This window comes from Schistocerca nitens, chromosome 5, assembly GCF_023898315.1.
Source record: "Schistocerca nitens isolate TAMUIC-IGC-003100 chromosome 5, iqSchNite1.1, whole genome shotgun sequence".
Classification (NCBI taxonomy): Eukaryota; Metazoa; Arthropoda; class Insecta; order Orthoptera; family Acrididae; genus Schistocerca; species Schistocerca nitens.
The window spans coordinates 640,758,830-640,786,615 of record NC_064618.1 but is presented as its reverse complement, the minus strand read 5'-3'; the positions used below and the strand labels follow the sequence as shown (position 1 = coordinate 640,786,615).

Below are 27,786 nucleotides of genomic sequence, written 5' to 3'. Positions count from 1 at the left end.
AAAAGCTTACTAAAGCATTTCACACATATTCTTGTGGAATCGTTAGAAAACTAATGCTGCGTTCGAAATTGTTATTTTGTCCCCTGTGGAAGCGGTGAACAGTGCAAAAGAAAAAAAAAGAATATATTCACTACAGAACAGTCATTCTGTCGCTTGTTAAAAGAACTGTCAATGCGTTTCGACTTGACCTCTGTTTTATTATCAGGAATTTTTGAGAAATTAGGTTAATTCGACAACTACATGTGAAAGAGTAGTACTACAGTTTGTTGAACTGTCTAAAGCAATGCTTGTTTTCAGCTATAAATGACAAACTGTAACTGTCAGCTCCTCTTCACACTGCGCGTAATGACAGGAACTCAGCCTTCTGCCCCGAGCCACGCGACTTACATGTTGATTTCAAGCATTGACACGTCAGAAACATGGACATACGCGGTCTATGTTTATATGGTCTTCGATTGGCTTACGTGAGCAACCCGCCATGATAATTTACACACTGTATTTATACTTGTATTCTAAAAATAAGCATTTTAAGTGATATAGCGCACACAGCCACTCAACCGCATTGTACATTGCTCTGTTAAAACTGCGTGTATACCTTTCCTGGATTTACATTGTACGTATTTGTTCTTGATCCATGGTTTATATCGGGTCTGGGCGCACCAAGTTCCTTCAGTTTCATCATAACCGCATGTTTCAAAATGTTACCTGATAAATTGGACACTGAATACGAACTCGTGGTGTGCTGCTATTATTCGCAAGAAGCGAAGCTTACTAAACTCATGCATAATACACTCACATAGGAAATTTGCTAGTAACGTACGATGCCCGCAGTTAGCAAGCAAGGAAACCAAATACCGAGACATGTATAGCGCACAGGAAACATTTCACGCGCTTTTTCGTCTATCATTCGTGAAACTGTCGCTAGGAGGTGATCCTTATTATGCTAGTCTGGTGCACTCTGGCGAGACATCTGCAAACTTATTCCAACGGAGAATAGAATAGTCAATGCCAGAAAAAAGCCCAAAACACTATCAAAACAATAATACTAAACGTCGATTAATAACGCATCAAAGCATAATAGAGATAGCATAATAGAGATATACGGAGACAAGGATTCGATAGCGAAGTTTCAGCAACTCTCTTCATTTCCTTTTTATGTAAGCAGTGGTACGTGACAACTGTTTGCATGTTGGTAGGGTACCCTTCGGCTGAAACACTAGAGCCTTCGGGAAGTTCGTTAAGTGCTGTACTCCGAGGTAGCCACTCGCCCAAACGTCCTCTACACACAGCTAAACGTCATATCAAGGCGTAGTCTCACGACTAGCTATTACCATTCGAGAAACATCGTTTGATATCACGTATCAACAGTTCCAAAAACGTTGAGCGGTTTTATTTAAAGCCGTGTGGGATATATACGAAATTTATTTTAATGTATAAAAGGGGCTACTCCGCCTCAGAGCCTTTAATTATAACTATCCCTTTAGTGGTCGCGTGGGGTGTTCACAACACCCTGGTCACTATGTTTAACCCTAGAACGGTCGGGCTGGGTCTGTGGGAACCAATAAATAAATCACTTGTATCAAATGACAAGCTTGTAGATCAAATGTCGAATTTTTATTTTGATTAGGTACTACTAAATGCTATAGTGACATTAGTTCAGCTTTCTGCATCAAACAACAATTACTGTAAAAAAACTGAAACATATACATCTTTGTAATACTAAATGTCAGTAAACTCAAAATACAAGTAAATTTGACTGAAATAAGAATATAAATGAGAGTAAGTTGTAGAAATAAGAAGCAAAAATGATGAACTTTCGTTGTATAAATGGAAATCATGAATTTGAAGAATAGTTCATGAAATATCGTCCTCTAAAGTTATCACTTTTCAAAACATTCGCCACAAACCATTTCTGCATGCGCCAAGAATAATCACAATTTGCAAACTTTGCAAAAGTGTTTAGTTTTGCTGTTCTTGCGTTTGTAGCATCTTCCCCTTTTCCCTGGTTGTGGATCTTCGACTATTCTTTGTTCTTCAGTACTGGAGAGGTTAGAGGCAAGCCTGAGAATATCGCGCCGGAGGTTTGGTTGGGTTGCGCGCATTGTCAAATATGGTGATATGAGAGACTTTCCTAGTGTTCTGAGGTATTCTTGTCTAGCTGATACATTTTTGTTGGCTTTGAACACAATGTAGCCATTGGGAGCTGCAATGTATAACAACTGAAAAAAGAGACACAGAGGCGACTGTCTTGTCCCTCTAGCAACAGTATATTCACCACACATAGCATCAACGACGTCTACTCCGCCCTTGGTTTTGTTATAGTACGTTATTATAGTTGGTTTTTTTCTTTCCACCGCTGTCACTGTCAATTTCATCATCATGGTTCATTGACGACAAAAGGACAACTGATTTGTTCCGTTTTGGTACATAAGAAAGTAATGTGACATCTTCCTGAAATCCAAACATACTTGAGTACTCTTCTTTAGACTTTTTGGGTAAAAAGTCAAACGGAATTTCAGGCTTATTTTTTTAACGTACCAACAACAGTAATATTCTTTTCTTGTACTAGTTTTTTGACGATTGGGTAAGAAGTAAACCAATTGTCTATCGTCAGATTTCTTTCAGACCCACTGGGTCTACAAGACGGAAAACATCATCTGCCTTATTACTGACTTTGTACGGTCCTTAGGGTTGTGCACCTGCATGAACTTCCAAATGTTTTACGTAGTACGTTTTAGAACAAGCCAGGATGAAGACCTTGATCCCATACTTGGCAGGTTTATTTGGGATATACATCCTGAACCTGCACCTGCCTCTGTATGGAACGAGCATTTCGTCCAAAGTAACGTTTTCTGATGGAGCAAAATATGCTTTGCAGTTGGAGACAAACATATCAAGAATGGTTCTTATGGCAGCAAGATTATCTTGTGCTTTTCTTTCTTCCCTTGTATGGATGTTGTCAAACCAGATACAACGAGTCAAAAATCTGAACCTCTTCAGTGACATACTTGCACGAAAAATTTCTATTCCGGTCCCATCTGTATTCCAAAAGTCTTCAATATTCATTTTACCGCCGTGCAATGTTCCAGCTAAGTAAAGTAGGCCAAAATATGCCTTCAGTTCATCAAAACTGGTAGGCCTAGCCATGTGCGGATCACTTGCATAATTGATTGATTCAAGAACTGTATCAATCAATCCATTGCTAAAAAATAACTGCCATGATGCTAGCGGTGAATGTACATCCATCGAAGCTCGAAATCTTCCAGACAAATGCATTGTAATTATGTTGTGACGTCTTGTTCGCTCTGTGGGAAACACGTTTTTCGCCATTTAGTTACTTCACCCCTTCCTTTGTAATAGCGTATAGGTGACGTACCTGAGTCAGTCAGAGGAGTTGTACTTGAATCAGCAATAGCAGGTGCATCGGCGTCGGCAGATGACTGAACATCTTCCTCTTCATCACCACTTATTTCATTATTGCTGTCATGATAACTGTTTATTTCGAAGTCTGGGTCCGCATCAGAATAGTCTGCTTCAGTCTGATCATCATACAAAATTCTGCAAATTTCACTGTAAGAAAGACTTTCTCTTGCCATGTTATACTGCAGACTACTGACAATGATAATTCGGTGTTAGGACATCACATGTAGTTTACAAAATAACTAGTACTCAATGATACACCAAAATAAAAATGGGGTCAGAAATTAGTTACGTAAACGGTCGGGCTGGGTCTGACAGACCCGTGCGCGTTTTGAAAGACTGCCAAACAATGACTAAACAAAGAAAAACCTTATTCACGGCAATAATGCTTTCTCTCGGATGTTTCAGGAAGGTAGCAGGGCGCTCGAGTCAAATCAGCAACTATAAGAATATAAAGTCAGTGAAACAAAATCCAGTGGGGCTCACTGACCCAGCCCGACCGTTCTAGGGTTAAAGGCGATACCTCTTCCAAAGACGAAAACCGTATTCCGGAAACCGTTTTTCGCTGTCGAGTTTCTATGTTAAGGTCTGAAGCGGATTCGATAGCCCAGTTAAATATAGCGCCTTAAAAACAACTGTTACAGTTTCTGATTTCCACTGCACAATCGGTGTCTCTCTTCAGTTACACGAGGAGTAAACAGCTTCAGTCTAATATATCAACTTATCCTTCACTGTACAAAAAGTCTCTTCGAAAATTTTTAGAAGCAAGACGAAATCCGACAGTCAAAGCACGTTTGAAAACCGGATGCGTTTACATGGGAGAGAAAATCGATTGCGGAATTGGAAATCCGGCAACTAGGATCGGGTTTCCAAAATCGATTTTGAAGTGTTTACATGACCACCCAGAAGCGACATTGGGAAATCGGTTTAAGATTGGCTCTGAGCACTATGGGACTTAACATCTATGGTCATCAGTCCCCTAGAACTTAGAACTACTTAAACCTAACTAACCTAAGGACATCACACAACACCCAGTCATCACGAGGCAGAGAAAATCCCTTCGGTTTAAGAAATCCAGTTTGGGGAACCTCATGTAAACGTGGTGATTTCATTCTTATAGATGGCTCCTACATACTAGGAGTGTACTTTCACAATTTTTTGTGTCTTTGTAGGAAGTTATGTGCGAACCTTGAGTAAAAATAGAATCTAGAATGGAAGCCTGAGTTCCAAGAAAATACGCAGCAATAAGCCGTGGGGTGTTGTCAGCACCCTCCGCGACTTGCTGCGTTACTGTGCGCGGAGAAAGCTCACAGTTGTATTCCGTAGCAGTTGCTTGTCTGCTGTCACTCTGTGAGGTTAATTCAGCAATGGATCCTTACGAAGTAGAACAATAAAGACTTCGGAAGCTTTTGCAAGTAGTATTAGATAGATCTTCTGAAGGAGAGGAAGAGGGAGAAGAAGAAACACTTATGAAGTTCACTCTCGTCACAGCCACACGAAAACGGAGGATAAAGACAGCCTAAAACCACAAGTAAGTACAGCAGATAATCAGAGCACGCATGATTTCTGTGTTGGAAAGGATAAGGTTACCAAATGGATGAAAAATTGTCGTAGTCGCAACTTCAGAACTCAACATGTATATCTTGTAGTTCACCTCCCTGGTGTGTGTAAGCTTTCGCAAAAACTGCTGTGGACTGTTTCTCGCTATTTATGAATTTCGTAATTATTGGAACGATTACATCGTGCACCAAAATTTACTTACAGCTTATTGCATCAGATTTCACAAGAGACCGTTACGCCAAATCAACCGACGAGGAGGAAATCTAATCTGTTCCTGGTCCATTGCTATTGGAAGAGCATTACTGAGGAGGACACCAAAGTCTGGAAGACTTGTGGGATAGGAATGTATTTGGAATTGCAATACTTCATACAACAATGAGTTTGCGGCGCTTTCGTTTATTGTTGTGCTGTCTGAGGTTTGATTATATTCGATACAGACCACAACGTAGAGAGCATGATCGTCTCGCAGCATTCAGAGAAGTGTTTGAATTATTTCTGTCGAACTGTGACAATGAATACACGTGTCTGAAGGTACGACAGTGTATGAACAACTGGTTGCGTTCAGAGGCAAATGCTGTTTCCGCCAGTGTTTAACAAACAGGTCAGCAAAATACGGATTGTCGATGTTCACCTAGTGCGATGGAAGAACATGATATTCTTTGGGGTAGTGATGGGGAGCTCGTGAATGAGTCGTTCAAATGAACGCTTCACTCCAGTGAAGTGTGAACTAACCACTCAATTTTAATGAACTGGTACTTCAAACTCTCCACAGATAGCACACTCCACACTTTTTTTCTAGTTCGTTCACTCACTCTCTTCCCCTCTCCCACTACATTGGCGCTACGTCTCTCATTCTCCCTGCACTTCAGTCCCCCCTCTACCGCCTGTCGACGAATCGCGCGGTGAAATACATTGACAACAGTTGCACTTTGCTTTCCCATCACCTAAATCAGCGAAGAAACCCCAAATTTCACTATTTCTACGCGATCGCGAGTTGCTAGCCATTGTATAAGCGTGAACAGACACAAAAATTGCTTTCCGAATAAAATAAAGAGGGATTTTACCTGAAATCGTACCAATGACTACAGGTGACAGTTTACGTTTTGAACTTAGAGGGTTATTATTCTGAACAAAAATAAAATCTACAGGAAAACTTCTGAATAATTACTTAACGTAGGTATATAGACTTTGTGACAGTGGTAAACATACTCATTCTATTTTGGATTAAATTTTAAAAGGAACATAAAATTGGACTGAATTTCGTTAGTAGCCCTAGTTTTCAGTCCATAAATACAACAAATAAGGTTTCACTTGGCAGATGAAGACTCTTTATGGCGCTTCATGAGAAAATGTCGAGCAAGGTTAAACGTAATACCTTCTTTATATGTGACAGGCTTCTCTATTTATCTTTCCTTTCCCCTCTTCGACCATGCTGTATTTAAGTTAACTCAGACGCTGTAAGACGCAAAACGTTGCGTGGACGTTACTTCATAGTTCGGCCATCTGTTGGTATTACGAAGCTTTATTGTACGAGCGAGGCGAAGCGAGCGTAGCCGCGGCTGAGGCCGGTATTACACTATCATTTTTCTTTGTCCAATATCTTTGTCAAAGATATTTGATAGTGTAATAGGGATCTTTGACAAATGTCGTCCAATATTTGATCAAATCTAGGCCGAGGCCGTATATTTGATCAAAGAAATCGCTTGTCTTCTGTTCACTGCAATGCGATATGTTACCACGCGGAGCGCTAGCATCGTTGCAGCGTTCTGTCGTCTGTAGTGTTTTTATAACCATTGCCGGTAAATACAATTGGTGTGTGCCGACAACTACAGAATTAATAGAGATGTCTGAAGCTGATGAGGCGCTTTACAACGTGAGGCACCCTGAATACAAAAATAGATTAAGAAGATTGGAGACCTAACCTAACCTAACATAACCCTCTCCTGTAGCAAGGAATCGGAGTGTTATAGTGAGCCTGTCTTCTGAAGATGTAGCAGTTCTTAAGTGAAAATTGTGCTTTGTGATATAGGATACACTTCATTGAGCACATACAGAAATGCATGCTCATCCATTCTTAAGTAATTGATGTACGACTTGACGTCTTCCACTGTAAACTCACGTAACTAGTTTTGTTGAATGCTTTTATCGTGTCGTCGTAAAACCCACGGCTTCACCCAGATTAGATTAGTTTTTCGTTCCATAGATCCGTGCTGAGGAGATCCTCGTGGATGTGGAACATGTCGATTTTTTTTAAGCTGAAATAAAAATACTAATAGTATGAATAAATACATCATTTGTTTCTATTAAAAATTTCGCCAATGGAGTAGAAGGAGTTGGCCAGTAGTAAGTCTTTCAGGCTCCTTTTAAACTGATAAACTGATCTTTATTTCTAACTGAATTTTTTATGTTTCCTGGCAAATTATTGAAGATGAGTGTTCCTGAGTAGTGGACCCCTTTTTGAACTAAAGTAAGTGCTTTTAAGTACTTGTGCAGATCATTTTTGTTCCTGGTATTGTATGTATGAACTGAGTTGTTTGTTGGAAAAAGAGATATATTATTTACGACAAATTTTATTAAGAAGTAAATATACTGAGAGGCAGTAGTTAGTATACCCAGTTCTTTGAAGAGGTTTCTGCAGGAGGTCCGTGAATTTACTCCACAAATAATACGTATTACACGCTTTTGGACCTTGAAAACTTTTGTTTGACTTCAAGATTTACCCCAAAATATTATCCCATATGACATTATGGAATGAAAGTATGCAAGCTTTTTCATTTTTATGTTGCCTATGTCTGCTAACACTCGAATTGCAAATACAGATTTGTTAAGGCGTTTCTGCAGTTCTGTGGTGTGCTCCTCCCACCTGAATTTATTATCAAGTTGTAATCCCAGGACTTTTAAGACTGTCAACCTCGTATGTATGGTTCCATTTTTCCCCCCACTTCTTTTCTGCATGTGCACACAATGCAATTGGAGTACGTACAACTGCTGCAGTTAATAACAAGTTGTTGTCAGCCATCTTGAACTTTGACGAAAAATTTGATGACAGTGTAATACCCCTTCTAGCGCTACGTCAAAGATCTTTGTCAAATATATTGGACGGAATATTGGATCACATCTTTGATCAAATCTTTGACAAAGAAATTTGATAGTGTAATACCGGCCTGAGCGGCGAACTGGACAACTTCGCCAGGCTTCCGTACTTCATGAATGAACTACTTCATTTGAACGCTTCACAGCAAAGAGTGAAATGAATGAAGTACTTCACGGGAATGAACGAGTTCGACCCATCTCTACTTTGGGGATGGAAATCTACGTTGGGGAAACAACCAGAGGGTCTGTTTTCATTGTCAAACTCACTCAAAGAGGTAGTAAATACACTTGTGCGGTCTATCGAAGGGAAAGGAAGAAATGTGACAGTTGAAAACTTGATTTATTCCATCCCACTGGCTGAAGAACTCCTGAAGAATAAACTGGCAATTGTAGGAAGCAATTGTAGGAACTCTTTGAAAAATAAGAGGGAGCTACTCTCTCCAGAGCTTATTTGCACGAGAGGTCGTGATTTAAAAAGTAGCCTTTTTGGATTCAGAAAGGTAGTGCCGTAGCTTCCCATATGCCAAAGAAAAGAAAGAAAAACTGCATCCTCTTTGTGCATCATGACGATGTCACTGACACTAATACTGTCAGTGGTAAGAAATCAGAAATTATAACAATGTACAATAGGGCAAAAATAGGAATAAGCACAATACATCTACATCTACATCCATACTCCGCAAGCCACCTGACGGTGTGTGGCGGAGGGTGCCTTGAGTACCACTATCGCTTCTCCCTTCTATTCCAGTCTCGTATTGTTCGTGGAAAGAAGGATTGTCGGTATGCCTCTGTGTGGGCTCTAATCTCTCTGATTTTATCCTCATGGTCTCTTCGCGAGATATACGTAGGAGGGAGCAGTATACTGCTTGACTCCTCGGTGAAGGTATGTTCTCGAAACTAACAAAAGCCCGTACCGAGCTACTGAGCGTCTCTCCTGCAGTCTTCCACTGGAGTTTATCTATCATCTCCGTAACGCTTTCGCTATTACTAAATGATCCTGTAACGAAGCGCGCTGCTCTCCTTTGGATCTTCTCTATCTCTTCTATCAATCCCATCTCGTACGGATCCCACACTGCTGAGCAGTATTCAAGCAGTGGGCGAACAAGCGTACTGTAACCTACTTCCTTTGTTTTCGGATTGCATTTCCTTAGGATTCTTCCAATGAATCTCAGTCTGGCATCTGCTTTACCGACGATCAACTTTATATGATCATTCCATTTTAAATCACTCCTAATGCGTACTCCCAGATAATTTATGGAATTAACTGCTTCTAGTTGCTGACCTGCTATATTGTAGCTAAATGATAAGAGATCTTTCTTTCTATGTATTCGCAGCACATTGCACTTGTCTACATTGAGATTCAATTGCCATTCCCTGCACCATGCGTCAATTCGCTGCAGATCCTCCTGCATTTCAGTACAATTTTCCATTGTTACAGCCTATCGATATACCACAGCATCATCCGCAAAAAGCCTCAGTGAAATTCCGATGTCATCCACAAGGTCATTTATGTATATTGTGAATAGCAACGGTCCTACGACACTCCCCTGCGGCACACCTGAAATCACTCTTACTTCGGAAGACTTCTCTCCATTGAGAATGACATGCTGCGTTCTGTTATCTAGGAACTCTTCAATCCAATCACACAATTGGTCTGATAGTCCATGTGCTCCTACTTTGTTCATTAAACGACTGTGGGGAACTGTATCGAATGCCTTGCGGAAGTCAAGAAACACGGCATCTACCTGGGAACCCGTGTCTATGGCCCTCCGAGTCTCGTGGACGAATAGCGCGAGCTGGGTTTCACACGGTCGTCTTTTTCTAAACCCATGCTGATTCCTACAGAGTAGATTTCTAGTCTCCAGAAAAGTCATTATACTCGAACATAATCCGAGTTTCAAAATTCTACAACTGATAGACGTTAGAGATATAGGTCTATAGTTCTGCACATCTGTTCGACGTCCCTTCTTCAAAACCGCTGCAAGAAGGGGGGCAAGTTCCTTCGCGTACTCTGTGTAAAATCGAACTGGTATCCCATCAGGTCCAGCGGCCTTTCCTCTTTTGAGCGATTTTAATTGTTTCTCTATCCCTCTGTCGTCTATTTCGATATCTACCATTTTGTCATCTGTGCGACAATCTAGAGAAGGAACTACAGTGCAGTCTTCCTCTGTGAAACAGCTTTGGAAAAAAACATTTAGTATTTCGGCCTTTAGTCTGTCATCCTCTGTTTCAGTACCATTTTGGTCACAGAGTGTCTGGACATTTTGTTTTGATCCACCTACCGCTTTGACATAAGACCAAAATTTCTTAGGATTTTCTGCCAAGTCAGTACATAGAACTTTACTTTCGACTTCATTGAACGCCTCTCGCATAGCCCTCCTCACACTACATTTCGCTTCGCGTAATTTTTGTTTGTCTGCAAGGCTTTGGCTATGTTTATGTTTGCAGTGAAGTTCCCTTTACTTCCGCAGCAGTTTTCTAACTCGGTTGTTGTACCATGGTGGCTCTTTTCCATCTCTTACGATCTTGCTGGGCACATACTCATCTAACACATATTGTACGATGGTTTTGAACTTTGTCCACTGATCTTCAACACTATTTGTACTTGAGGCAAAACTTTTGTGCTGAGCCATCAGGTACTCTGTAATCTGCTTTTTGTCACTTTTGCTAAACAGAAAAATCTTCCTACCTTTTTTAATATTTCTATTTACAGCTGAAATCATCGATACAGTAACCGCTTTATGATCGCTGATTCCCTGTTCTGCGTTAACTGTTTCAAATAGTTCGGGTCTGTTCGTCACCAGAAGGTCTAATATGTTATCGCTACGAGTCGGTTCTCTGTTTAACTGCTCAAGGTAGTTTTCAGATAAAGCACTTAAAAAAATTTCACTGGATTCTTTGTCCCTGCCACCCGTTATGAACGTTTGAGTCTCCCAGTCTATATCAAGCAAATTAAAATCTCTACCCAGAACTATAACATGGTGGGGAAATCTACTCGAAATATTTTCCAAATTATCCTTCAGGTGCTCAGCCACAACAGCTGCTGAGCCAGGGGGCCTATAGAGACATCCAATTACCATGTCTGAGCCTGCTTTAACCGTGACCTTCACCCAAATTATTTCACATTTCGGATCTCCATCAATTTCCTTCGATACTGTTGCATTTCTTATCGCTATAAACACACCTCCCCCTTCACTGTCCAGCCTGTCTCTGCGGTATACATTAATTAATTAATTAATTAATAGATTAAATGTGCGCTACTTACTCAACCCCAAGGAAAACCAAACGCTGACCACCTGCCCTGTTTTTCCGTATGATTGACATTGCTGGCATTAACGGTTTCATTACACATGCAAGTAACAACAATGAGAGGATTTCCCCAAGAATGTTGTTACATGAAGTGGAAAAAGCATTAGTAAACCCGATAGTGTACAAAAGAGCAGCCATTCGCTCCTTGCCTAAACAAGTCATTTAGAAAGCTGCTAAAATGACGGGAATGGTTCAAATGGTGAGCACTATGGGACTTAACATCTGAGGTCATCAGTCCCCTAGAACTTAGAACTACTTAACCCTAACTAACCTAAGGACATCACACACATCCATGCCCGAGGCAGGATTCGAACCTGCGACCGTAGCAATCTCGCGGTTCCGGACTGAAGCGCCATAATCGCACGGTCACAGCGGTCGGCATGGCGGGAATGAAAGGCGGCAAGAATGTATCACCTCCTGAACTAAGGATATCTAAGCCCAGGCGTGCATAATTTGTCTTGGAAGAAAGACAAAATTTATGTGTCTAAATCGCATGAATATGTTGTTGTGGTCTTCAGTCCTGAGACTGGTTTGGTGCAGCTCTCCATGCTACTCTATCCTGTGCAAGCTTCTTCATCTCCCAGTACCTACTGCAACCTACATCCTTCTGAATCTCTTGGTCTCCCTCTACGATTTTTACCCTCCACGCTGCCCTCCAATGCTAAATTTGTGATCCCTTGATGCCTCAAAACATGTCCTACCAACCGATCCCTTCTTCTAGTCAAGTTGTGACACAAACTTCTCTTCTCCCCAATCCTATTCAATACCTCCTCATTAGTTACGTGATCTACCCACCTTATCTTCAGCATTCTTCTGTAGCTCCACATTTCGAAAGCTTCTATTCTCTTCTTGTCCAAACTGGTTATCGTCTATGTTTCACTTCCATACATGGCTACACTCCATATAAATACTTTCAGAAACGACTTCCTGACACTTAAATCTATACTAGATGTTAACAAATTCCTCTTCTTCAGAAACGCTTTCCTTGCCATTGCCAGTCTACATTTTATGTCCTCTCTACTTCGACCATCATCAGTTATTTTGCTCCCTAAATAGCAAAACTCCTTTACTACTTTAAGTGTCTCATTTCCTAATCTAATCCACTCAGCATCACCCGTTTTAATTTGACTACATTCCATTATCCTCGTTTTGCTTTTGTTGAAGTTCATCTTATATCCTCCTTTCAAGACAATGTCCATTCCGTTCAACTGCTCTCCCAAGTCCTTTGGTGTCTCTGACAGAATTACAATGTCATCGGCGAACCTCAAAGTTTTTACTTCTTCTCCATGAATTTTAATACCTACTCCGAATATTTCTTTTGTTTCCTTTACTGCTTGCTCAATATACAGATTGAATAACATCGGGGAGAGGCTACAACCCTGTCTTACTCCTTTCCCAACCACTGCTTCCCTTTCATGCCCCTCGACTCTTATAACTGCCATGTATAATGCATGAATAATGTATGCGAAAAGTGTTATAATAACGTACCGATCGTAAGCGGTGACAGTGACATACTTTTGTATGAATTCGGAGAATAAATATTTAGTGATATCTCTAATGACTTAAATCTGTAGTACAGAACTAAGAATACCGGAAATAAATAATTTCACAAAAGTCTTAAGAAAATTGTAAATATTATATGTTTTTCAAAAATAGTAAGCCGGTACTTCATTAATTTAAAAATATACACTCAAACATGGTCATGTAACACTCTGAATAGCCATTTATTCAGTGAACAAATTTATATTAACGATATGCTGCACAGCTATGTATCATTACAGCCACTTTTCTTTGAGGTGTCAGGAATACCCCGCGCGACTCGTTATGAAAACAATCACGACCGCATAAGGGTTACGAGCCGCGCCTGGCGTTCAGTTGAGAGGTGACGGCAGCGGAAGTAACATTCCACCTTCAGGAACAGCTTCGGGGTTTGATTAATATAGTTTAAAAGCATTAATCCACAACGATCCACGCCATTTTACGCAAGAACTGGCAAATGTGACGAACTGTGATCATTCCACCATTGTGTGACAATTCTATCCAGTGGGGAAGGTTCAAAAATCAGGTGTACCGAGCGAGGTGGCGCAGTGGTTAGCACACTGGACTCGCATTCGAAAGGGCGACGGTTCAAACCCGCGTCCGGACATCCTGGTTTAGGTTTTCCGTGATTTCCCTAAATCGCTTCAGGCAAATGCCGGGTTGGTTCCTTTGAAATGATACGGCCGACTATCTTCCCCATCATTCGCTAGTTCGATGGGACCGATGCCCGCGCTGTTTGATCCCCTTCCTCCAGCCAACCAAATCGGGTGTATGATACCGCATGGATCTCTGCTTGCTCGTCATCAGTTGCTTTGCGAACAACACCGAACTTTCCTACCCTTTATCGTTGCAGGTGATGAGAAATGGTGTCTTTATGCTAACACAAGGAAAAGAAAGGAATGATTGAGCCCAAAACAAAGCAGCAACTCGCCATACAAAGACCTGCGCCCGTCCACAAAGATAATGTTATGCATCTGATGGAAAAGCAAGAGTGTGGTGTACTACGAATTGCTTCCCCGTGGTGTAACCATCACTGCTGACTTTTTTTTTTTTTTTTCAACAACTGAGACGTCTTGCAGACGCAGTCCAAGAACAACTACGAGGATGACAGTGAAGTGATGCTAACTCGATGACAAAGACTGCCCGCAATCTGCTAGACTGACAAAAACCACTATACAGGATTGGGTTGGGATTTACAACTTTCCCGCTTTCAACCGAAAAACCTTTAAGGCACTTCCTTTGCGGGTGAAAATGCGTTCCGAACATGACTAGACAATTTGTTCGCCTCAAAACCACGTGATTTCTATAGTCAAGGAATGGAAAAGTTATTTCAGCGTTGGAAGACTGTTGTAAGTAATGAAGGAGAGTATATTGTGTGAAATCTTATGGGACGTAACTGCTAAGGCCATCAGTCCCTAAGCTTACACACTACTTAACCTAAATTATCCTAAGGACAAACACACACACCCATGCCCGAGGGAGGACTCGAAACTCCGCCGGGACCAGGAGCGTATATTGTACTATTGATGACCGCTACGAACTTATGCACCAACTCAATATTATTGCATCAATAATATTGAGTTTGTCAGAGCCGCGTAATAGCTCTCTGCATCTGGACGCACTGCCTCCGTGCTAAGACATGAGAACAGAAACCGAAAGTGAACGAGCAACATTTGTTTTCGATGTTAAAGGAATTGCAGATAGCACTGAGCGGTGTACTGAGAATTGCTTCACCAATCTATAAGAAAGATACTAATAAATACGCAGGGCCAATTCTCTAACTGATCATTGGTTCCCGACTTTTATGTTGACGATGGCGGGGACAGAATTATTAACTAATATCTTATTCCATTCCGTGGTAATGGTCTAAAGCCTGTCGATTACGATAACACAGACTTTTTTACATCGTTGGAACTGCTGCCGTAACAAAGCATTGCTCGCAACATATAGGATTGCGGAAGTGTTTCCCCTAAATGTTGCTGACTCAGGGCAGCGATTAACAAACGTTTTGCGTAGAGAGCACAAGAACAAATTCCAGGTTGACTGGCAGGTGTCCAAAAACTCAGAGAGGATATAAAAACCAGAATATTATTAAGAAATACAACTAAAGGACTTAAGAAGTGCTCCGTCTGTAATGAAACGCTTCTGTTGTATCAGTCTGTTGGTGCTCTTCTCTGCCCGCGACATCTAGCACGGCGATTCCGCGCGTAGGTGGTAGAGCGGAAAGGAAGCCGCGGTGGGGGGGGATGAGAACTGCGCATGCGCGGCAGCAGAGAACGAGCAAAGTCCACGTTGCCGAACTGCATACTACAGCCAGGCTCGTTTGCCTACGGTACTTAGTATTTTCGTTCAAATCTATGAGGGGATCAGTCGTCATGAGGGAAATATTAATTCCCGGCTTGACGACGTTGCGTCCACTGCTCCACAGATTTACTCTGCGTGACGTCGGCAGGCGAGAACAGCTGACACAGCTTTGTGAAGATGTCAAGTACAATTTTTCTCAAAACGAAAATTGTCTAACGATAAGGTAATTGAAACTGCTTGCAATAATTACCATTTATTGCGATCTGAACTGTTTTACAAGTAAAAATTTAATACACAACAAAATTAACTTCAAACTAGTTGCTTGACAACTATTTCTGCTCAATAGAATTTTTAAAATTGTGTTAGGTGTGCGTGTGTGTGTGTATGTGTATGTGTGTGTGTGTGTGTGTGTGTGTGTGTGTATGTTTGTTTACCTTTAGTTAAGTGGAATCACTGCAAGTAAAAACGAATTAGTGGTAGAAAAGATTAATGTAAATAACTATCGTAAAAATTGTAAGCAAGTTGTCATATTTTTCGTTGTTAAAGGGGAATTTTAAGTGTAAACTAACACATTCGATATTACAGTGAGAGACCGCATTTATAATCCATTAAACAAGCTAACAATTAACTATCATCTGCGAATAACTCCAGGGAATCTGACCGATAACGTCGAAAACCACCGATATCTCGACAAGTAACAGTTACTGTCATTTTAGGGCCTTACCAGTTCGTGCCTTCAAAACGACAGGGGCTTACAACATGGTGGGTGAAGCTTAACTACTCCTTGGGCAATATGTTGAACAGTATAGTCTGCATAATTAAAAGGATACAAAGTCCTAATAAAAAAGGCTAGGAAGTTCTCATTATTATGTATGCAACTGGTATGATGACAAACACGTTTTTGAAACCATGAGTCTTTAAAACTAAGAAATATTATTACTTTGTTCCAAAGTCTACATCGTAATAGCATCGTCACTTCTATTTGAGTCTGTTTCCGAACAATCTGATTGTAAATTTTCGATGATATCAAATTCTTCTTTCTGAAGATTTTCAGCATGCCACACATTCTGTGCCAAAGCTGCAGGTGGGATGTTGTCTGTTACCTCATTGTGTATTGCCTCATGCACAAGCGATTAATGTCTTTTTTTTTTTTTTTTTTGTTCTCCCACGTGGCCATAAACACTTTGTCCAAATTAATTGCATGGGGCTACAATGACAGTGAGACGTTGGTAAACGCAAAACTATGTGATCCCATTCACGTGCAAGAAGTCAAGTTTGTACGTTCTGTCACGTGACTTGTATAAATTAACGAGCTGCAGGAGATCGGCACAAGTCTGGTTTATACGGTGCTTAATATTTTTATTTTAAAGCCGGGGAAAAATATCGGCTTTTCTGGTGATTTTGTACTTGATGTTTTCTCTATAACAGTTGAATTATAACTGGCAATGACCGATTTATAAGCAAGGTATGACAAGAATTGTGAATCACGTCGCGAAATTGAGAGCGTTCATTGCCGAATGCTAATCACTGCTGTTTTTCTTACCCGTAAATACAACAGTACCATCAGTCATTTTCCAGCAGATCTGCTTGGAATGATTTTAATTGATCCATGGTTCATCAGGGTAATACACTGTTAAACTACCTCCTTCTCTTGTATCGTGATATGGGATGAAGTTCGTGCTGCACCTGTGTCACTTCTGTGAACTAAAAACTCTCTTCTTAACTAACATTCTTTACCTTGACGAAGCGCTTACCACTGAAGCCTGCATAACTGTAACACGATTTTGTTATGTCGGGCGTTCATCATCAGTGGTGCACTGTAAAACATCGTTATTAAAACCATCCATTTGCGTTACCGGTTCCTTGCGATTTCGATGATTTCCAGGCGTCGCGAAACCAACTGTTTCTACGACTTTGACACTTTCGTTTACAATGCTCTTTACTGTTCTCATGCCGACACCACATGGTTCTGGAGTCCGTTCTTGTGTTTCCAATGTCAACCGTAGGAGACCTGCTTTTAAATTCACGTTTGATAAAGTTATTAATATGGCAAATAATCCGCCTCGCCAGCTTGTGAAGTACTTCACATTTATTGCCGTCACCTGCCTTTTCTTTTAATCGCACTTAAACATTTACAAGGTACACAGTCGCAGCTATAGTGCTGCAAGAGAAAAAAAGGAAAAAAAATGTAGTTGAATGAGTAGTTCGGTTGCCGCGAAGTACAAAAGGTTGTAGGAGAGAGATTCTCACTCTGTAGCTGTAAATCTCTGATAGCAGCTCGGACAGAGAGTTAATATTATTGGCCGCCAGAGGCTAGTGGAGGGGCATGCGCAGATCGCCTGAAAACTGGGCCGCCTTCTTCCATGACGCGTACTTTTAACGCCTGCCACTTAAGTCACTTCACGTGCAATGTAATAAGACCAGTGACTGCCAGTTCTTTTATGGAACACTTCGCTGCAATCCGACACTGTAGATCACACAGTTGTGTGAAGCCATGGTGAGACTCGGATTGCTGACTTCCTCAAACAACCAGTCAGACTCGATTCATTCAGTTTGTCTTGGCGGGAGGCAGGAGTCCTTGACTTGCCAGTCACTAGGAAATGTATGTAAACGTTATACAAGACTTATACAGGATGATTCAGGAGGAAATGTACATGCATAGTGATTATGAACTAAAAACTTCATATGCCCTATTCTGAACGGTTTCCAACATAACACATATAATATCGCTTTTGTAAGTTTTTCTTGAACAATTCTAAAACAACAACATCCAGCGAACGTGTAACTGCAAAAAGTTAAGCTACATTAAATTTCCTACAATAAAGGTCCTACTCATTTTTTCTCTACGGCTAAATAGTTTGCGCGAAAGGAGCGTGTAGCTTCGTTAGTTTTTGTAGACCAGTTTGAGATAGTTTCTCGACTGGACATACCACATGTTTAAAAAAGAAAATACGACCACAAAAAAGCTGAATTCACTAAGGAGATAAATGTAAGAGATATACGACAAGCAATGAGAAAAAACTATGATGAACAAAATTGTGTGGTCGTACGGCATTCTGCCGGGGTTTTGTGAGGCTGGGATGCGAGGCGACCACGGTTCCGCTGGCGTCAAGTTCCCTACCGAGACAGTCCGAAGACTGGTTTCTCGGCGCAACATGTGCTTCAGGACATACCTTGCTCGACACATGGCCGCGGACCCACAGAATCTCACAACATACCCAAACTCAGTCGGAGTTCCAAGTTCTCTCCCACACAACAGCCTCCCAGTAGCTTGGATTACAGGAGCGCGCCATGACTCCCAGCCACTGATTATAGCCTTGAAGCAGCACCACCGTTATAGCAAGCCAAGCGCAAACTTCGAGTATGTGAACGGATACTAAACTCATTTTAACTAATATTAGAAGATTCAACCAGTCAACTAAAAATTAAACTTTACCAAAATTATAACACTATAATGCAAATAAGGAAATTAATGCTGTACTTGGCAATGTCATAAGTATATAGAACAGACGGTATATTCGATCTGTAACATATTATCACATTTTAAGAATGTAGCGCATGATTCTTAGGAAGAATGAGTTCATTTTATATTTCTCTTTCATTCTATGTTGAGTGTATCCGTTGCTATCATTCCATCTACTGCCGCAAACTGAGAAACATACGTGCCACGTGGAGTTCCAGAGTGGCCGCGCTTACAAGAAACGCACCGCGGATAGATGGCGCGCGTGAAGCGAAGGCTGCGTTCAAGCGACCGACAGCTTCAGACGGCGAAACGCCACCGCAGAGAAAGGAAGTGAACGGCGTCCGCAGCGCTGCCTGTTTTCTGCTACAACTACCGACGTTTGCGACAGTCACGTGTCTTCGCGGCAAAACAGTGGGGCGGACGTGACGGCAGCTATGAAATACTTATGATACGATTTTAAGCAAACTATTCGGTGAAAAAATTTGATTCTTCCGGATCTTATAGCTTAATATCTTTGCTCGATAAAGGTCTGGATTTATTTTCGTTATTCGTCATAGTTACTGTGCTGCACGAAACTGAGTACATGGCTGCACGAAATTTCTAAGAATTTGCATAGGTAAAATCGAATTGCGTAGACTTTTCGTATATTTCATTTAAGGCCATACATTATTGCGTATGAAAAGTAACCAATTTATCTAAATTGCATTTGAAGTTCAGACCGGAATGATATCTCTTTTCATTCTCGAGCTATTGGTTGTTATATCCACGGACGGGTCGCTAGCGGTGCGTCCGAATCCTCTACTGCGCTTCGTAAAAACCGTCGTATCTCATAAACGGTTCGTGATATCGAAACGACGTTTTTTGGAAATGACAACACGCAGAAAGGACTATTTTATCGTATAATTAACACTCGATACGTTTTTGTAAACGCGTGAGCAGCGCAAGAACAAGACTCCTATAACTTACACCATTTTGTTTTGTCCGAATTTTCATAGCCAAACAAAGAGAGAGAAACAGGCAAACGGGGTATCAAAGTGACCACCGTGAGGCCTAGTTTTGCATGAAAATATTTAACTGCTTGAAATTAATCAGCTTACTTAAGGAAACTTAATTAATGAGTTGAGAAAAAATTGAAAAAATTCAAGATAAGCTGCCAAGCTATGTAAATGAAGTGTCAAATAGTTCATCTGTTCAAGGCGTAGCTATTTTGCACATAAAAAGATACATTGGTGCGGTATTTATGTGTCAAAAAGGCTTCATTCGAATCAAGTACCAGAGTTACGATTTTCGAGAACAGAAGACGTTAGGAAGGCAAACGAGGAGTTAGTAAGATCATGCTTTCTGAATAAAACATGAAAATAAAAAGTGAAAGACATCGGTCAAATATTTTTGTGAAATGATTTGTGTAAAAGAAATAAATAGATCAGAGAAACGTTGTACGTGCATTTGAATGATGCTCGAAATCATGAACAGAAAATGAGGTGCATCAAACGTTTCACTGATATTTTTGTTTCAGACTTTTGGACAAATCATTTCACAAAACATTTGACTTTCTTTTCAAAAACTTTGTATGTTTTACTTTTACAGACTGTTTAGATTAACTGAAACGCTTGGCCTTAACACTGACTGCTGATGAATTACGTTCGTAACATCAAATATCTGTAAAATTTCATGGTTGTTCATTGTAATTTGTTAGCAATTTAATGTGTGTGATATACTGGGATAGGTGTGTATACACTTAAAGATCAAGTACTTTGGCAAGACCTTAAAAATATACTTAGCGATGCAGTATAAACAGTATACATAAAACTTAATATACAGAATTGTAAATGAGTCAGTTAAAGTGTAGGCAGCTACCGGAATCGAACCCAGGACACCACACGTAGATCACGCATTCTGCACTGGTTCTTTGTATTTAACATAGTCATTCTTCCGCATATATCGGCTGTTAAAAGTTCTTGATCATGTAAAAAACATTCGCCTTTACTTTATTGAAAATATAATCGAATGTTCCTCTGCTCGTTTACATCTATTCAAAGGATTTGTGTGGGAATCTTCGTAACTGATGATATAAACTATGAAATTCTCCATGGAGATTCCTCCCTTTGTAAATTTCATGCACAGCATTCCTTTTCGCTTTACTTTCCTAAATAAAGCTAACTTTGTAACCTTACTCTCCAGCTACATTACTCTACGGTTTAGGGGCGCCGTTTTATAGAAACAGCAGGTCGGCTCTTAAGCAGCCATCTTGTAGCGCGACATGGTCGCTCACATGCGGGACACACGAGCTTTTCGCCTGATGCTGCTGCTTGTCGATGGAGTGTCGCATATCCAGATGTCGCTCACTCGGTCGCTTCTGACGCTTACGTAAGATATGGTCTAAAGTCTAAACCCTCTTTACGACAAAGCTTGTAAGACGTCGCCAATGGAAAATACAGCCGACTCTTGATAATTTGAAATTTAAGGGGCCTCAGAGCAGTTTCGAGTAATTGACATTTCGATGTAATGCAAGTGTATAATCAAGAATAAGTCGAAACAATGGTGTCCCCAACAAAAATGAAGTTCGAAATTAGACTTAGAAAGTAACAATTTGAAGTCAAATTAAAACTTAAGTTGATTTTCCACCTGTTTCATTAATTTTTAATTATTAAAACAATTCAAACGAGACACATACAAGTTTCCGAATATACGTAAGAAAAATTCAGTTTCACTTTATAAAGAAATAAGTGACGTTTTTCTGTTTCAGTGAGTTTCAGTATGTACTCAACACAGAAAAGGACGCGCCGCCAAGGAATTATCCGGATGGGACGGAAATCGACAGATGTGATGTACATGAACAGACAAAAAAAAACAGTTTCAGAAAAAAATTGAATAATTTACTCAAAAGAAAGAGATTCACAAACTGAGCGGTACTATCGAGCACAAGTTATGAAAGGGCAGTGCATTGGCTCACCTTCCATTTCTACTCACGTGGTTCATGTGAAAAGGTGTCCGACGTTATTATAGCCGCACAACGGGAATTGACAGACTTTGAACGCAGAATGATAGAGCTACACGCATTGGACATCCCATTTCGGACAACGTTAAGGCGTCCAGTATTCCAAGATCCACAGTGCAGGAGTGTGCAGGGAGTACCAGATTTCAAGTATTATCTCTTACAACGGGCAACGCAATGGCCGACGGCGTTAATTTGACGACCGGGAGCAGTGGCGTTTACGTAGAGTTGTTAGTGCTAACAGACAAGCAACACTGCATGAAATAACCGCAGAAATCAATGTGAGAAGTCCGACGAATGTATCCATTAGGACAGTGCAGCAAAATTTGGCATTAATGGGCTATGGCAGCAGACAACCGATGCGAGTGCCTTTTCTAACAGCACGACATCGCCTTCAGCGCCTCCCCTGGGCACGTGACCATATCGGTTGTACCTCAGACTACTGAAAAACTGCACCCCGGTCGGATGAGTTCCAGTTTCAATTGGAAAGAGCTGATGGTATGGCGTGAGTGTGGCACAGACCTCACGAAACCATGAACCCAAGTTGCCAACAAGGCACTGTGCAAGCTGGTGGTGGCTCCGTAGAGATGTGTGCTGTGTTTATATGGAATGGACTGGGTCCTCTGGTCCAACTGAACCGATCATTGACTGAAAATGTTAATGTTCGGCTACTTGGAGACAATTTGCAGCCATTCCTGGACTTCATGTTTCCGAACAACGATGGAATTTTTATGGATGACGATGCGCCATGTCACCCGGCCAAAAATGTTCACCATTGGTTTCAAGAACATTCTGGACAATTTGAACGAATGGTTAGACCACCAGATCGCCCGCCATGAATCCCTTCGATCATTTATGGGACATATTCGAGACGTCAGTTCGTGCACAAAGTCCAGCACCGGCAAACATTTGATTGTACTGTTTTATGTTTTAAGCACGTCCGCAGTTTACACATCGTCCACGCTTCTTTGAAGAACACTCTCCAACTTTTGCTACTTCTGCTTCTTTGTAATTTCGAAGGAAAACTGAAATGTCAGATGGTAGAGATGGAATCTTATCTCTCTTTACCAGATGTGGTTTCATTAGGGTATATGACAAGCCTTTCAGGAATATTCTTCTTGGGATTTTAGGATGCTTAGAGTTTGCATGGTAGATTATTTGGGCATTAATACCTGCAATGTCGATCAGAGTAAGAAATGTTGTCAAGGGCCATCTTCCCGTAATTCTTGCTACAGAATAGGAGACACACATTTGATCAACAGTGTCAACTCCTCCTTTTGTGGCATTATAGTCCATAATGATTTCAGGCTTGTTAGTTTCTTTACTGATAGCTCCAGTATCAGGCATCGTAGATGGGAGAATCACAGCTTTATTCTTTTTAGGTACGTAGGACATCAATTTAATATTTTTTTGGTACAGAATAAAGACGAATTTTGTACTCTTTCTTTAGCGGGATTTCTGGCGGAATCTTACGTTTATTTTTCCTCATTGTTCCAATGCATGTGAGTTTCCTGGTCAGTAAGGAGAGTGTTAGTGCGTAACTGTCAATGTGACTGGTAAGCCTGCTGACACCATCTGAAGGAGAATTTGAAACAGCATATGGCCCTTGATGTTGCTTGCCACAATAGATCTCCAAGATACCGGTGTAAAAAGTTTTCGCATCGCAGAGAGCAAACATCTTTATTCCATATTTCGCTGGCTTATACGAGATATACTGAATGAAGTTACAGCGTCCTCTAAATGCTTGTAACTTTTCAGCGGCAGTTACGAATTCGCTCAAACTGTAACTGTTTTTGCAGTTTCCAATAAACGTCAGCAATTGTTCTAATAGCTGCTAACTTGTCCGTTTCTTGTCTCGCTTGTCGCGTCCTTTTTATCATCAAATCTGAGACACCGTAATACGAACTGAAAACGCTTGTAGCTCATCACAGCTCTAAGCATCTGCATGCCTGATCCATCAGTGGTCCAAAGTTCATTCACCTTTGTATGATTAGCATTCTTCTTTCCTAAGATGTAAATTAATCCAAACAACGCCATTATTTCATATCTCGACGTGTCTTTGGCATCGTTTTCTTTCACATACTTAACACTAATCTTTTTATGTTGAATAGACATGTTAGCACGACAACCTCATCGGTCATGTCAGTGCTGATTATTTTAGTGAATGCACTTATATGCCGGCCGGTGTGGCCGAGCGGTTCTAGGCGCTTCAGTCTGGAACCGAGCGAACGCTACGGTCGCAGGTTCGAATCCTGCCCTGCCTCGGGCATGGATGTATGTGATGTCCTTAGGTTAGTTAAATTTAAATAGTTCTAAGTTCTAGGGGACTGATGACCACAGATGATACGTCCCATAGTGCTCAGTGCCATTTGAACCATCAGCACTTATTTCATCCTTGACATCCCTGGCTGTGGCTTCAGGTCCAGGAAGTATTTTGATAATCTTCTTAGTTTTTGTCTTTGTTGCGGCTGTACTGCAAGATTTCTTCCACTTACACGTTTTACCCCTTCCAATACAATATTTGTCATTTGAAACAGATTCGACATCACTTTCTTCGGCTTCAGAGGCACATTCTTGCACACTTGTTGAACCATGGTCACTCTGTGTGATCACTTCTTCTTCTTCTTCCGTCCTCATCTTCACAATTATCAGACTCGAAATTTGATACCAGAAAATATGGATCCTCACTGAGTAGCCACTCAACCTCGGCGTCATTAAGGCATCTTTTAGTCCTATAAAAGCAAAAATAATTACAAAATATGTAAAACAAGTACTATAACGTTGAGGTTTTGTACAGCACATAAAACAAAAAAAATACTTACTTGTATCGGGATATCAGCAGGCTCGCGGCGCACTTTGTGCGCCAACTATACACAGGCGGAAGAAATATGAAATAACTCCACTTGTAACAATCACAGACAGAAACGCTTGTTCACAGCTTAAGTCAAGACAACAATGAAGGAATACACGAGAGAAGAACACAGTGGTACCAACTGATTATAATTCATAGAGATTTTTTAACGAGTGGCGCGCTCCGTGCGTCAGCGCGCCCGCTCAAGGGTTAACGTTGCCCTCGGTTACGTCTACGGATTACGAAGACGCCAGTTTCTGAAATGCATTGAGGAATGTTTCGACGTTCTCTTCCGTCCACTTCCGCTTTGTGGAATGTGAATCGACCTTTATAAATGATATTTAAAAACACGATAGGTTTAGGAAACTCGATGGAATTTCCATGAGAGCAGGAGGGAAATGGGGGGGGGGGGGGGTCTTGCTGTTGAGATCAGATCCTGCGTGCAATTTGAGAATGACCTACCCGAATCCATCATTGCCTCGTTCGCATGCAAGTCGTGGAATCCCGACAAACGCGAGCAGCACTACACGCAGTCCAGTCACATTAATGTAACTACCGCCTATTTTCGACGTCAGCGTGCAATAACCAGTCACAGACTGCAAGTGGCAGCACTAGCAGTGTAGAGTATATAAAGCGTTTCCGGGGGGGGGGGGGAGGGGGGGGGGGGAAACAGTGCAGTCGTTGTCATAATGTGGAAACGGAGCAATTTATCTGACGTCAAGAATGGCAAGATCACTCGCTTTCATGCCAATGATGGGAGCATTTCCGAAACGGAAACGTCGCTACAGCTATTTGACGCCTCTGTAGTGTGTTCGTAAACATAGCTTCAAAGTCGGTTCGTTCCTTCGACTCTTTTTTTTTTTTTTTTCATAAACTTGCTTCGACTACGGTGGGGGGCGGAGTGGGGGGGGGGTGAGCAAGAGGCACAGTGCATGCTATTAATTATGTGTTGATGGGCATGTGGAATGTGCTGCAGGAGACTTCATGTCCACAACCACATTTAACAGCCATACACCTCCACACCTAGAAACATCCAGGCAGCTTTTCAGCGAGCTTGAGTAGAAGATGTAGTCTCACTTTAAAATAAAAAGTTCTTTCTTAGCTTTCCATTCTACTTTGTCTATTTTCGAACTCTGGGTGCCACAAGTTAAAAAACGCTTCATCTGTTTCGTACTTTTTATTAATTTTGTAATTGTTGGAACACTAATTCGATTAATTAAATTATTCTGAATTAAAAATGGTTCTTATTGTCCATATAGTATACTAAACATTTATTTACCTTCACATATTCCCCTTTCAGTGCTTTATAAATCGCTTCACACGTTTCTGGAGTTATTTTGTTTAATGTGCGATGTGATATTCGAGTGCTGCGTTGTAAACTAGACTAGCTCTCTCATGTGTCAAGAAATCGCAGTGTCACAGTTTGCCTGTCACCTGCACATATTACAGTTATCAAGAGTGTTCTGTTTTGTAATATGAGAAACCACTATAGTGAGCAAATACTGAAATACACTGTATCCATTCGTAAGTAACTTATATATTAAGACTTGACTTCCTCCACTTGCAGCTCTCGTAACAAATTTTGCTGAATGCTTTTATCATCTCGACGTAATACCTAGGGCTTGATCCAAGTATGTTTCCGGACCGAGCGGGGTGACGCAGTGGTTAGCACACTGGACTCGGTTCAAACCCGTCTCGCCGGCCGCGGTGGTCTAGCGGTTCAGGCGCTCAGTCCGGAACCGCGCGACTACTACGGTCGCAGGTTCGAATTCTGCCTCGGGCATGGATGTGTGTGATGTCCTTAGGTTAATTAGGTTTAAGTAGTTCTAGGGGACTGATGACCACAGATGTTAAGTCCCATAGTGCTCAGAGCCATTTGAACCATTTGAACCAAACCCGTCTCCGGCCATCCTGATTTAAGTTTTCCGTGATTTCCGTAAATCGTTTCCGGCAAATGCCGGGATGGTTCCTCTGAAACGGCACGGCCGATTTCCTTCCCATTCCGTCCCTAATTCGAGCTTGTGCTCCGTCTCTAATGACCGCGTTGTCGACGGGAAGTTCAACACTAATCTCTTTCTCGTCCTCCAAGTATGTTTCCTTTTTTTTTCGCCGCATTTCTTCCAGTTACACACAATATATAATTGTATTACTAGCAACTGCAGCACGTAATAAGTTCTCATCCGCCATCTTGAAATTTGACGAAAAATATGACGACAGTGTAATACCCCTTTTTAGCGGCATCGTTGTCTGCCGCTCGGTCTCAGGCGTCTTGTCACGGTCCGCGTGGCTGCCCCCGTCGGAGGTTCGAGTCCTCCCTCGGGCATGGGTGCAATGTTGTCCTTAGCTTAAGTTGAAGTTAGATTAAGTAGTGCGTAAGCTTAGGGGCCGATGACCTCAGAAGTTTGGTCTCATAAGACCTTATCACAAATTTCAAAATCTTTGTCAAAGAAATTTGATGAATATTTTATCATATTTCTTTGTCAAAGAAATATGATAGTGTAATACCGGCCTTAGTGGTGACAGGTGGCGTTTTCAGGTCAATCGCGTTTTCTGCTCCATCGGACAGATGGCCGTTGGCGCGTACGGCGTGAAACGTCTGAAAGGAAACACGCTGCATCAATCGTCAGGGGGGCGCAGGACGGAGTATTGCGGTCTGACGAATGTTTTCGTGGCATTCTGTGAGTGATCTTGTCATTCTAGAAGGCACAATGGATCAACACAAGTATCCCTCTATTGTTTAGGATCACGCCCATCCCTGCATGTGCAGTTTGTTTTTGTTCGGCACGATGGCATCTACAAGTACACAATCCAGCGTCTCACACAACTCGCAGTGTGCAAGCGTGATTGTGAGAGCACCAGGATGACTTTACCGCGCTCCCCTGGCCACCAAACACCCCGGATTAAAACCCAATCAATCTGTGGTACCACCTCGATCGGTCTGTTCGCGCGCAAGTCTTATTTCAGGCGACGCCACATTGGGCGACTTGGATTCCGGTGATGAGGATGAAATGATGATGAGGACAACACAACACGCAGTCCACGAGCGGAGAAAATCTCCAACCCAGCCGGGAATCGAACCCGGGTCTGCTGCATGGGAGGTAAGCACATTACCAGCCAGCTAACAAAATTTTTGTGCCATACGCGTTTCACGTTTATTCTTTGTAAGACATCATCAGTGGCAGATTCCGTGGATGTTTATCTAGATTTGTGTTTCGTTTTCTTGTTATCGCTGTTCTGCTTCGTATAACTGCC

At 41.5% G+C, this 27,786-nt stretch overlaps 1 protein-coding gene across 2 annotated transcripts in view; it reads left to right on the top strand.

Annotated features, from left to right (window-relative positions):
- Positions 1 to 27,786, top strand: part of LOC126260800 (ATP-dependent DNA helicase DDX11) — a 302,773-nt gene that overhangs the window by 83,771 nt on the left and 191,216 nt on the right. The window contains exon 1 of one of the 2 annotated variants that reach the window (XM_049958158.1): positions 15,228 to 15,448. The exons of the other annotated variant lie outside the window; for it this stretch is intronic. The gene's annotated coding sequence lies outside the window, so the exon portion shown is untranslated. Of the gene's footprint in view, positions 1 to 15,227; positions 15,449 to 27,786 lie in introns of those variants that run through there. 2 annotated transcript variants of the gene reach the window in all.